Here is a 12,500-nt window from a genome sequence, read left to right on the forward strand (position 1 = left end):
GGACTTGGCCCCTGGGCCGCATGTTTGACACCTGTGTTTTAAAGAAATAATACTTGTCTGTTTCAGCCGTAACTGAAGGAAACGATGGAAACGGGAACTTTTCCTCTCACCAAAGTATGACATGTAATTATTCTCATAACTGGCTCTAACAGACACCTTTTAAAAGAATTTCTTCAAGTAAATGTTGAACTGTACAGGAAAGTTGAATTTGATGTCATGAGGGCAGTGCTTTTCTTCCACACAGTTCATGTCAGTGCACGTTTCAACAGGGAAGTGGGTTCAGTTCCATAAACTGGAGCTGTTGACCGTCTACAGGTGGAGACGTTACTTTTGTTATAGCTGCTGGATTTTATTCTTTTATTAAATGTGACAGCCCGGCACCTTCTGGGCACTAGGGCCACTGTCAGTTTTCTTTTCAGATGGGGACCTCCTGATTGGGCGCACCTGTGGGAGGAGTGACGAGCCTATTTAAGCAGCTGGACGTGGATGCTTCAGTCTCTGTCCCGGGTCGGGTCGGGTCTGGTCTGGTTCTGCCCTGGTCCTCATGCTCCTCTAAACTGGGGTTTTGTGTCGCAGCACTTTGTGTTTGTTATTGTTAGTTGGTTTAATAAACCTCTGTCACATTTTTACCGCCTCCTCCGTCTCCATTTCTGCCACAGCCTTAGAGTCGGGTTGTGACAGCGGGGGCTCGTCGTTGTGACATAAGTCAGAGATGTGAAACTCATTTTAGTTCAGGGGCCACATTCAGTCCAGTAGATACAGTCAGCAATGATGTCACAGCTGGGGGCGGGGAAATCCCTCCCACCATACTGCACTGATGAGCATAAACCCCCAAAACCACAAGAAAGTCAGTTATGATGATGAGATATCAGGTCTTGTTTCTAAAAATTTGAGAAATGAATTCCATATCTTGTGGAAGTCATGAGTTTTCGGTTTAATTGTGTACGTGAGCCCTTCAGTAGCTGTACAGGATGAGAGTTCTGCAATCCATGAATTAAACTATGGACAGTCACCACTTTTCCAGTGTCTAGTGATAAGACGCTTCACATGTATTAGACAGAGGTTCACCTACTGTCATGAGTTCTAAGTACTAAAGTTTCTGGAATAATACCTAGAATACAGATCTTTGCACACATTGTGATTTTTTTTTTTTTTGTCTATAAATTTGGAAATTGTGTTAATTATCCTCCTCCAAAATTCTTGCATGCGAGGTACGACAAAAAAGAAACAAGACTGTGGCAGCCATGCTCATGACTCGATGCCTATTGGCTAACCACTTATTTCATTGCGTTACGCAACTTCTCGCCAATAGTCTGCTCTAATATTGTTCACTTCTCTGACTCCGTTCTTCTGTTTCAGGCTTTTGTGTGACATAGCGCTGTTAGGCCTCGTCACACAACTTTTGTGCAGCACAGTGATAACAAACATGGAGCAAAGAATGAATTTGTAATTACCTTGTTAAGTTGGAGAGGAGCCCAGCAGAGTGTCTCAGACTTCTAGGTGAGGCTTACGGAGAAGATGCAATGTCACAACCGTGAGTCTTTGAGTGGCACGAACGCTTCAAGAGCGTCTGCGAGGAGGTGGACGATGACCCCACGTCAGGACGACCTTCCACGACGAAGACTGATGAGAACATTGAGTGAAGCAGCTGGTGCGAAGTGATCGCAGATTGTCGGTGAGGATGATGGTGGAACAGCTGAGCCTGAACAGGGCGTCGGTGTGGACCATCTTGGTGGAGGAGCTGGGGATGCCGAAGGTGTGCGCCAAGATGGTGCCCAAGGTTTTGTTGGATGACCAGAAGGAGGAGTTTGAGACACTCTGTTGGGCTCCTCCCCAACTTAACAAGGAATTTCAAATTAATTTTTTGCTCCATGTTTGTTATCACTGTGCTACACAACAGTTGTGTGACGAGTCCTAACAGCGCTATGTCACACAACAGCCTGAAACAGAAGAACAGAGTGAGACAAGTCAACAATATTAGAGTGGACTACTGGTGAGAAGTTGAGCAACACAATGAAATTAGCGGTTAGCCCAGTGTTTTTCAACCTTGGAGTCGGGTTGCCTGAAATTTTTTGTAATTGATAACATTTTTTAAAAAAGTATAATTAACTCTTTCATGCATAGTGGTCACTCCAGTGGACAGCTGTTCAAAGCCGTTCTCTTCTATATTCATGGGTTTTGTTGTTTCAGTTCCACATCAGCCAACACAGTGGACGCTTATGCACCATCTCATACACTGACATTCAGACCATTACTGTAACTTTACTGTTTTTGATAAACCTGATCTGCACTAACATGTTTGAGTGGAAATCAATTGATTGTTATTGTTATTAGACTATAATTAACAGGGTTTTGTTTTTTTTTAACAAAAAGGGTATTTTTTGCATATTATCTCCATGAAGTGAGTAGTGACTAGAATTAGTGTTAAAATGTGAGAAACATCAGATTAGTAGCATTAAAAATGCTTTTATTTCATAGATTTCACATAGAATATCAGTAAATACATATTTCTTTGATTAAAAAATTAAACGCATGGTGTCCAGCTGAGTGGACATTTTTGGAACTCCATGAAAAAAAGGTTCATAAGATAATTTTCAATCGTATAGTTTTTTTCATGCTTAGAGGAATAAAAACACTCAGGAAAAAAAAAATCTTGATTACGATTCTCATAATTCATGCATGAAAGGGTTAAAAAAATCTGTGAGTTGACAGACAATCCTAATCCATATCAGACAAACTGGTTGTGAAACTGCAGCACTGTGGTTCTGTTTGTGTCACATGTTCATTGTGGTCAGGTTCAGATGCTGCAGCTCTTTCATAATTCATAGTTTCAGTTCTTGTTTGTTCAGTATTAATTGTCCTCCTTGTAAATCCCAGCTGGACTGACTGGACAGATCCTGACCAAGGAAAATAAAACTCTCCCTTTGTGCAGTAATCTACACCTGGACTTACTGCCTCTGTCCACAATAATAGACATTATACAGACTAAATGTGTCTAAAATTAACCTGGATTTAAAACATAGTATAGAAAACTATTACATGATCAAAAACAAATAAATATTAGCAAAAAAAAAAGTCTGTTTTGAATGTCTGGGGTCGTCAGAAGTGTGTGATGTTGAAATGGGGTCAGGAGTAAAAAAACGTCAGAACCACTGGCTTAACAAACTGGCATTAAGTCATGAACATGGCTGCCACAGTCGTTTCTTTTTTGTCTCACCTCGTATGTTCACATTCCCAAATACAGTGATAAGGTTCCTCTGTCAGTTCCACATTTTACACAGGTGTCTGAGATGTTAGGGTTAAATTTGTTCAGTTTTCAGGAGTTATGTAGGTTCTCATAATCCACTTCTAAGGAATCAAGTAAAATCTGCTATTAATGGATAAACAATATCACATTTAATGTTGGAAGCGCTCCAGCAGACGTCTCTCTGTCTGAAGGGAACGGCATCAGCAGATGAGGTGCAAAAGATCAAAAGTAACCCAGGTGATTAATTTGCATGTAAATGTAATGGATTATTACTTTAACCTTTCACCTGAGCTCCAACTTTGATCAAAGCTATTAACGGCAAAGATGAACCTGCACAAATAACCTGACTTTGCAGATATATGCGCTCCCTGCCGGTCCGCATACAAAATGAGAAGGGAACTGGGATCAGAAGTGACAGAACACACACTCTTCTGGCTTTAACAGCAGCGCTCACATTCACACGGTGGCGGACTGTGTTGATGCCAGAGGGTTTTGGATGGAGCAGACGGAGGAGCCTGCAGCAGCAGAACAGCAGCTCTGAGCACAAAGCAGACGAACATCTGCTGCAGCTGGCACCGCTGCTCTGCACCGCTTTGTTTCTCTGCCTTTTATTCTGCTTTTCTCTAAGTCTGTCTCACTCATGTACAGTCTTTTTTTATTCTGTCCTTACTCGAAGATCAACCATCCAACGCTTTGTGTGCAGTCTTTTCACACATCTGCCTCAATCTGTGTCTTCACTTATTACAGAAGACCTTTTACAAGCCATGACGCACTAGTGTGGATGGAACCATATGAAAATTTCATATCATGGTTATTGTGACCAAAATTATCAAGGTTATCATTATCACGGTATTATTGAAATGGTGCTCAAAATGTTCAGAAAGTACTAATACATACACTGAAATAATTTTACCAAGTTGTATTTTAAAAAATAAAATAAAATAATAGTCCCAATGTCCCTTCTGTTGCAGAAATATTCAAATATTAACCCTTAGTGGTCTGAGCCTATTTTGTCTGTTTTTCAGTCCTTTTGGTTTTGCCTTTATATACTATAGAAACAAATGTTTACTATACCCATGTTTGGGATCTGTTTTTTCAGCACAACTTCATCTATATCATCTGTCTATTATTTTTTCACTTTAACCTACTATAAAAACATAAAAGGACAAAAAATACACAAAAAAAAATATAAAATCCGATTTGAAAAATGTATATAATTTATTGCATAAATAACAAAGATTTTTAACGAACCTTTTCAAAGACTTTAAAAGTGAATATTGGTTCCAAATATTAGGTATAGAAAATAAAATTGTAATAAATTAAAACTATACTCAAATATTTGACATAAAAGCAGATCTGTACATAGGCGTTTTCTCTGGAAAAGTGTGGTAATCAAACGGTTATCATGAGAATTAGAATTTAAACGGTAATACTAACCATCTGCAATTTTACCGCGGTTTATTGTTATACCGGTAATCTTTACATCCCTACTCACTAGATCTTCAACTACTTAATAGGCCTTTAACGCAGAGGTCGCATTAACCGAAAATATTTCGTCATTGATGGATTTTTTTTTTAAATGACAGAAAATTCTGAAGGTCGTCTGTCATTTTGACAGATTAAAATACTGAAAATAATCTACCAAAGAAAGTTTAACACAACACTGAACAGAACCTGCTGCAGGATCACTGGTCTGTCTGTGAGCAAGGCATCAAACATTCCAGAACAGCATCCACCTGTATAGAACCAACAGCACCGCTGTTCACAACTGCACTGAATACAACAGCAGTCCACCTGTAGTAGACCCTGTCCACTTAGTCCACCTGTAGTAGACCCTGTCCACTTAGTCCACCTGTAGTAGACCCTGTCCACTTAGTCCACCTGTAGTAGACCCTGTCCACTTAGTCCACCTGTAGTAGACCCTGTCCAGTTAGTCCACCTGTAGTAGACCCTTTCCACTTAGTCCACCTGTAGTAGACCCTGTCCACCTGTAGTAGACCCTGTCCACTTAGTCCACCTGTAGTAGACCCTGTCCACTTAGTCCACCAGTGACAGTGAAACTCCAGACTCTTTACTAATTCCTCTGTTGCTGCATTTCCACTACGTGGAACTGGTTCGACTCTGCTCATCTCCCGTTGTTGTGCTCCTCATTTCCTTTCCTCTACCTTCAGAAACTTATATTTGAGGGTGTACGACGTTTGTTTTCCACACTGGAACCAGAACTGGGCCCAGATGACGGCCTGGTGTTCACTCTGCTGCTACATTCACAAGCACCGCTGAGTAGAGAATCAGATGAATCACATGTGGACGAATGATTGAACAGACTGGAGGGATTCCACCTTTAGAAGAACTGGAAGCTTTGACAGAGTTCAGCTGGACCTGGTGTGGTCTGTTTGGACCTGGTGTGGTCTGTTTGGACCTGGTGTGGTCTGTTTAGACCTGGTGTGGTCTGTTTGGACCTGGTGTGGTCTGTTTAGACCTGGTGTGGTCTGTTTGGACCTGGTGTGGTCTGTTTAGACCTGGTGTGGTCTGTTTGGACCTGGTGTGGTCTGTTTGGACCTGGTGTGGTCTGTTTGGACCTGGTGTGGTCTGTTTGGACCTGGTGTGGTCTGTTTGGACCTGGTGTGGTCTGTTTAGACCTGGTGTGGTCTGTTTGGACCTGGTGTGGTCTGTTTGGACCTGGTGTGGTCTGTTTAGTCCGTTTCTGCCTCAACTCCATGTTGTCTTCGTTCTGACCAAAACAATGCAGTGTACGTGTGACGTCATTGCACATGAACAACGAAGGTGGAATCGGTAAACAGAATCACTAAGCAGGAAGGCAAACGATTCCAAGGAACTGAGCTACTGGGATCCGGTTCTCAAAAAGAACCAGTTCTCGATTCCCATCCCTAAACATAAGATAATGTTTCGGTCCTCTGGATGTTTTTCAAGCAGACGTCCAGAGGACCGAAACATTATCTTAAAGTTTCTTGCAAGTTGATTGGACAGTGTGTGGGATACCTTTTTTCTTCTTTATGTACAAATTACAAAAAAAAAATGTAAAAACTTCACAAAAGTCATAAAATTGTGTTCTGTCCTCCAATAAAACACTAAGGTTGAAATTTTGCATTTCAGAATATTTCTATGAATGAACTATTCAAGGGTTAAGATCAAACACCTGTTTATGACCTAATGTACACAGATCATGTCTCGTACGTCATTTCCTGTGTTCTAGTTGAGTAGCAGAAGTCTGTACAGACATTAAAAGTCTGAATCTGAAGGATCAGGAACAAGGGATTTATCTTCTGTGCTCAAGTCTGGAAAATGGTGACGAGTGAGATGGAAAAGGCAAAGTTCAATCTGTAAGATGACATAAAAATAACTTTAGTATTGTTTTATTTCAGGAAAGAACTCCCCATTCAAAGAAAAACAAGTGAGAGGATGAACAAAAGGCAATTAAAATACATAAACTAGTGTGTGTGTGTGCGTGTGTGTGTGTGTGTGTCAAATTCAGTCTTAACACTAATGCAAAAACTACAAGCAGCACTGACAAATAGGAACGAGAATGCCTTCAGTCAAAAAACGGGAAAAAAAGGTAATTCACTTTATAATAATAACCCGCGTACAGCCGTTTTTTACAGCAGATTAAAATAACATATCTCTAAAATGTCAGCTTTTCCAGAAATCAGCCATAAGTGGAAAATGATGGCCGTGCAAATTACACAGTCAATTTAAAGTGGTCGTACTGGTCCCTTAAGCCATGAAAGCTAATCAGCATTAAAACAGCTATGTAAACTTTTTAAATTAAAAAAAAAAAAAAAGCATGCCATTAGCTATAATATTTGCTGTACCGAACACACAATATCCAGTAAATTGGGATTGGATTGCTGTTTGTGTCTGTGATTATTTCCCATGGTTCATAGGTGCATGTGCTACGTATAGTTCTGTACCAAGGTTCTAATAGTTTTGGATTTTTCATTATAGTTTAGTTTTGACTTTTTTTCTCTAATTCAGTTAGTCTTAATTAGTTTATAGAGCAGGTTTGCTAGTTTTTATTAGTTTTCATTTTTTTTCTAAATGCTTAGTTTTAGTTTAGTTGTAGTTCAGTCGTCTCTTTTCTCTTCTTCTCTGTCGTCATATTCAAATAAATCCCAGACAGGACTCTGCTGCTTTCTCCCAACTGTAGTGGTTTTTATTCACACCTGCCTTGTTCAGTCTGTTTAAAACAGACCAGAGTTCTTTTGCTCCCTTGGTTCGGACCTTTTGGGCTGGTGTGAATAAAAACCACCGAACTCTGTTCGGGACCAAACAAGTGAACCTAGACCCAGCTGAAGGTGGTCTGGACCAGTGAACCCAGACCCAGCTGAAGGTGGTCTGGACCAGTGAACCCAGACCCAGCTGAAGGTGGTCTGGACCAATGAACCCAGACCCAGCTGAAGGTGGTCTGGACCAGTGAACCTAGACCCAGCTGAAGGTGGTCTGGACCAGTGAACCCAGACCCAGCTGAAGGTGGTCTGGGTGTGGTGCCATACGAGCCCTGGTGCGATTCATTTGAGTTGTGAAAGCAGCCTGGACCTGATCTGACACAGTTGGTGTTTTCCTCTAGTGTAAATGGTGCATTCTTTGTTCATATTCACTGTAGACAGGCAGAGGTCAAAGGTCAAAGCCAGTATCATTTTGGTTTCTGTTCTCGGTCATTGAGCTTCAGTGTGGGTATGGGTTGGGTTCAGTGCTTCTGCAAAACAGTAACATGTGGACATTTCATTTTCAGAACTCAGGTTAGATTTGTCTGTTTTGCTTGAAAAGAAAAATAATAAACGACTTCATCAGCCCCAGAAAACTGTACCTGAGTTTAGGAATTCTGTCCCTGGAAAACTGAACGCTGATATAGGACAGATCCACACAGGTCAGCAGTACGGAGCACTAATGCTTTAGGAGAACAGTCTGTGATATACCAGCAGAATTCACACGTCAGACCTGTTACGTCTGCGTGAATAAGAACGGTCACAACATGATGTGCACATGAGCGCTGTCCTCCATAGACGTCTGTCTGTGTCTGCGTCGTCGACAGATGAATTCTACAATATTGTAAACCTGACTTTGAATCAAACGCTCTTGCTGCTCAAACATTTGTGCAAACGTCTGCATCTGTAAAAACCATATCGCTATGACGATAACAAAAACAGTTAAATGTCCATGATTCTGTCCTTTGACTTTGGACTGAGCGCTTTAATGGACACTGCTCATTTCTGTCCAATGGATGAACCACCTCAGCACATGTGGTTTGGTTTACAGATTTATGTCCACTTACAAAAATGTACAATGTGAAAGAGAACTGCACCAAAAACACAAACAAAAAACCAAAAATTAAAAAAAACACATTTGGTCCGGCCCAAAGCAAGTGGACTATTGGACTTTCCTGGTGTGAATACAGCCTTAGTCTCCATGTTTCCAGGTAGAGTGGGGACCAGCAGACGACTGGAAACCACAAGTGAACACAAGTGACGGACCCTTAAATATCATATTGTGCCGCTAGCTAAAACTGCTAGAGCGAAAGAAATCGATTTCGTACCAATCCGACATTGACAAAGACGAAAACGAAGGGAATTTTATCCATAATTTTATCCGTTTTAGTTAGTTTTGTAAACACACAATACAGTTTCAGTTAGTTACAGTTTTTTCCTTTTAATTATAGTTTTTATTTATTTCAGTTAACAAAAATGTTTTTTCAATTCTAGTTTTTGTCATTTCATTAGTTTTCAGTATACGTTATAACTTATTATGTTATTGGCTCAGTTATTACATTTGCAAAGAATTTTTTTTTTTTTTTTTTACCAGGCAAATAACATAATAACCAGCCAATAAATTATAATGTTATTGGCCAAAAGTTATTACGTTATCAGTTCAGTACTTTTATTACATTAATGGCCAGATATTATGTTATTGGCCTATTACATTTTAAAAATGGCAAATTACATTATCAGCTTCTACACACCTGAAATGTCTGTATTAAATTCAGTCCAGTTTGAACTCTTTTCTTCCTGTTCCTCAGTGTTTAGTGTCTTTGGAGATCTGATCCAGAATGCACATGGACTAATGAGAAGTGGAGGAAGAAGACTGAGAAAATTGCACTGATTTTACTGAAGAAATTTCAGTTTTTTCAGGTTATTCACATCTTTCTTGTTTGGATAGTTTATAAAAGTAAGTATTTTCATAATTGTGTGTTGTTGTTGTTTTACACTTAAACAAAGACATAAATTGTCAGTTGTCATTATTTCTGGGTTCTTCTGTTCTTATTTTCCTGGTTGGGTCCACTGCAGATCAGATCAGGCTGAATGTGGAACCTGAAAGAACAGGAGTTTGACAGGCCTGCGTTTGACCCACCTGACCACCAGGTGTATATACTGTATATATGACACACACCCCTCCTGCAGTGTCCTAGATACAGCCTGCAGAATTAATCAGCTCAATGCATTCCCGTCACACACCATATAGCTGTTCCCATTTCAAAGAGGTGTGTGTGTGTGTGTGTGTGTGTGTGTGTGTATGTGTATATGTGTGTGTGTGTGTGTGTAATGTATATTGTCAAGTGTCTGGGGGCTATTTTTCAGTGTCTGCTTCATAATATTCAAACCTCACAGACACCTACCATGAAGCCTGATACCCAATGCTGCGGCGGCGGCTGCACTATACCGCACAATTACAATGACTCACCGTCACTCTGTCACATGTTAACCCATGTGTACACAGGTACGGACACAAACATATATATATATATATGAACTCGCACACGCTCAGTCATACGCTACTGTGACAGCCAGCCACCCGACATTGTACCGCATGAAACACACACACACACACACACACACACACACACACACACAGGTACAGTTACCTTTCATATTTCTATTTAGCAACACAGAAAAACTACACCCAGGAAAGAAAATCCTATAAAAACTACACACACTTCTGCACATGTACATATAGAACTGAATTCACTCAGGCAAAGCTATAATGCAAGCAGCTGAACGTAAAAGATAACACACACACACACACACACACACTCACATCATGTCGAGCTGATCAAACAAACAAACAATCGTAGTCAGAAAAAAAACAAGTCAGTAACTGACATGTTTATAATGAACATCTGAATATCTAAAGACAATACAAGAATTTAATGCATTCTGCAAAGTTATTCTACTGACTAACATATGCATTATTATTGAACCTCACCTGTGAATTTACAGCCTCTCCTCCTCCTCCTCCTCCTCCTTCTCCTCCTCCTCCCCCTCCTCCTCCTTCTCCTCCTCCTCCTCCTCCTCTCTGCTGTCTGTCACCTGACAAAAATATGTTGATTCTTGACATATGAACAGATTAAGGATACAATAATCATAGAGTTTGACGGTACAGTTATTGACTGAGCAAAAAAGGCTTTTACTTTCTATTATTATTATTATTATTATTATTATTATTATTGTAATTTATTCCCCAAAATATGGATAAAATCCCATCTAGAATCACATTTAGAATCTGAGATTTTATTGTATTTTCCCCACAAATTTTCTTTATGTGTTTTTTATGCATTTGCTCTTTCTTAGAAATACATGAAAATGATAAGTAAAAATAACTTTTAAAAGTGTTTCTGTTTGGCATTAAATAGTGTCTTTTATTACCTCCACCAAGGAGGTTGTGTTTTTGCTGGTGTTGGTTTGTCTGTCTGTCCCACAGGTGTTTGTGTCAGACTGCAGTGGAAGCTCAGCTTCCTCTAAAATGACTCCCATTAAATGCTCAAATCTGTTCAGTTGTTTTCATTTCATTGACTCCAAATGTGTTGGAACACGTTCATCTCTCAGACCAGTTGGTTCAGAATCAGTTTGATCCCAGATCAGTGGACTGGATGTTCACTTCTCCTCCATTCCCGTGTCTGTGTTTTCTCCTCCATCTCTGCTCAGTGCATTTGTCCGTAGACGCTCAGCGTCCATGCACTTCAATGGGACTGAGTGGAACTGCTGGAAACTGACTCTAAACTGGACGATCATTGGATAAATGACACCATGTTGTCCCGCCCCCGGACGCTCTTTGTCTCTGGGGGTGAATGGAGCTGTGGGCGGAGCTCGGCCGGGCCGGACGCTGAGCTTCCGCGTGCTGATTGGAGGATGGGTCCAAAGGCTGAATCCGGTTTGATTGACAGCTGTTTTCAGATCTGCTCCTTCACTGACACAGTTCAGTTTAATACCGTCACACATTCTGCTGTGAAATCACAGAAACCAAATGAACTGTTCATTTACTGACCTGAAAGAAAACCCAACCACTGGACTAACTGGTTTACATTTAACATGATTTCAACGTTTTCTTGTTTCAGTTCCAGAATTGAATCATTTCTTGTTCCAGTTTAATATGCTTTTATAGATAGTTAAATCAGACTGTTGGCTAGGTCAGAGTGAACTGGCTGTCTAGCTAGGTGCACACAATGGCAGACAGTGCTAATGGAACGGAGGGACGAATTTATGTTTAAATAACTTGACAATTTTTTTGATGTAAACCGACAATGAGCTTCACCTGTCTGAAAGATGAGCAGCCGCCACTGGTCTGTCTGTTTATGAGATAAGTCAAAAAGTTATGGACAGATTTGGATGAAAATTTCAGGAAATGTTGATACTGAAACAAGAAAAAAATTCTTACATTTTGGTGGTGACGGGGGGGGGCACTGATCTGCCTTGGGGGACGTCTGCGCTCTCAGAGTGCCTTTTTAGTTTAATATCTGTGTTGAGCCTCTACAGTTCTAGACCCTTGAACTAACTTACACTTTGACTCCTATAGAAGTGTCTTCTGTCCAGTTTTCTTTTCTTTGACATCCTTTACATCCTAATTACTGAGCGCACACACACACACACACACACACACACACACACACACACACACACGTTTAAATGTACATGTAAATGACTCCACTAATATTCAAATCCATCTTGCTGATGTGACCCAGGCAGAACAAATACAAACATGTTGAAAACTTCCATTAGTGGTCCAACTGCAGGTTCCTTTTACAAGTAGATGGAGTGACAGCGGGGATGGCCAATCACATGTACGATAGCAAAACCAAAGAGCCAATCAGAGAGTGATATCTATGTTAGAGGTGGGACTTCTAGCAGAGACTGACTGTTAACCCTTTGTGTGCCAGAATCATTGACTAAACACTATGGACAGCAGTTGAACTGATAGTGAGTACACCAGGGCTCTCAAACTCCTGTTCTTTCAGGTTCCACATTCA

The 12,500-nt window shown here is 40.4% G+C and overlaps 1 pseudogene; it reads left to right on the forward strand.

The window, feature by feature from the left end:
* Positions 1-1,204: 1,204 nt before the first annotated feature.
* LOC115419958 (protein GVQW3-like) overlaps positions 1,205-12,500 on the forward strand; it is a 199,198-nt pseudogene continuing 187,902 nt past the window's right edge.

The sequence above is a fragment of the Sphaeramia orbicularis genome, chromosome 5 (assembly GCF_902148855.1).
Source record: "Sphaeramia orbicularis chromosome 5, fSphaOr1.1, whole genome shotgun sequence".
In the NCBI taxonomy this organism is placed as follows: Eukaryota; Metazoa; Chordata; class Actinopteri; order Kurtiformes; family Apogonidae; genus Sphaeramia; species Sphaeramia orbicularis.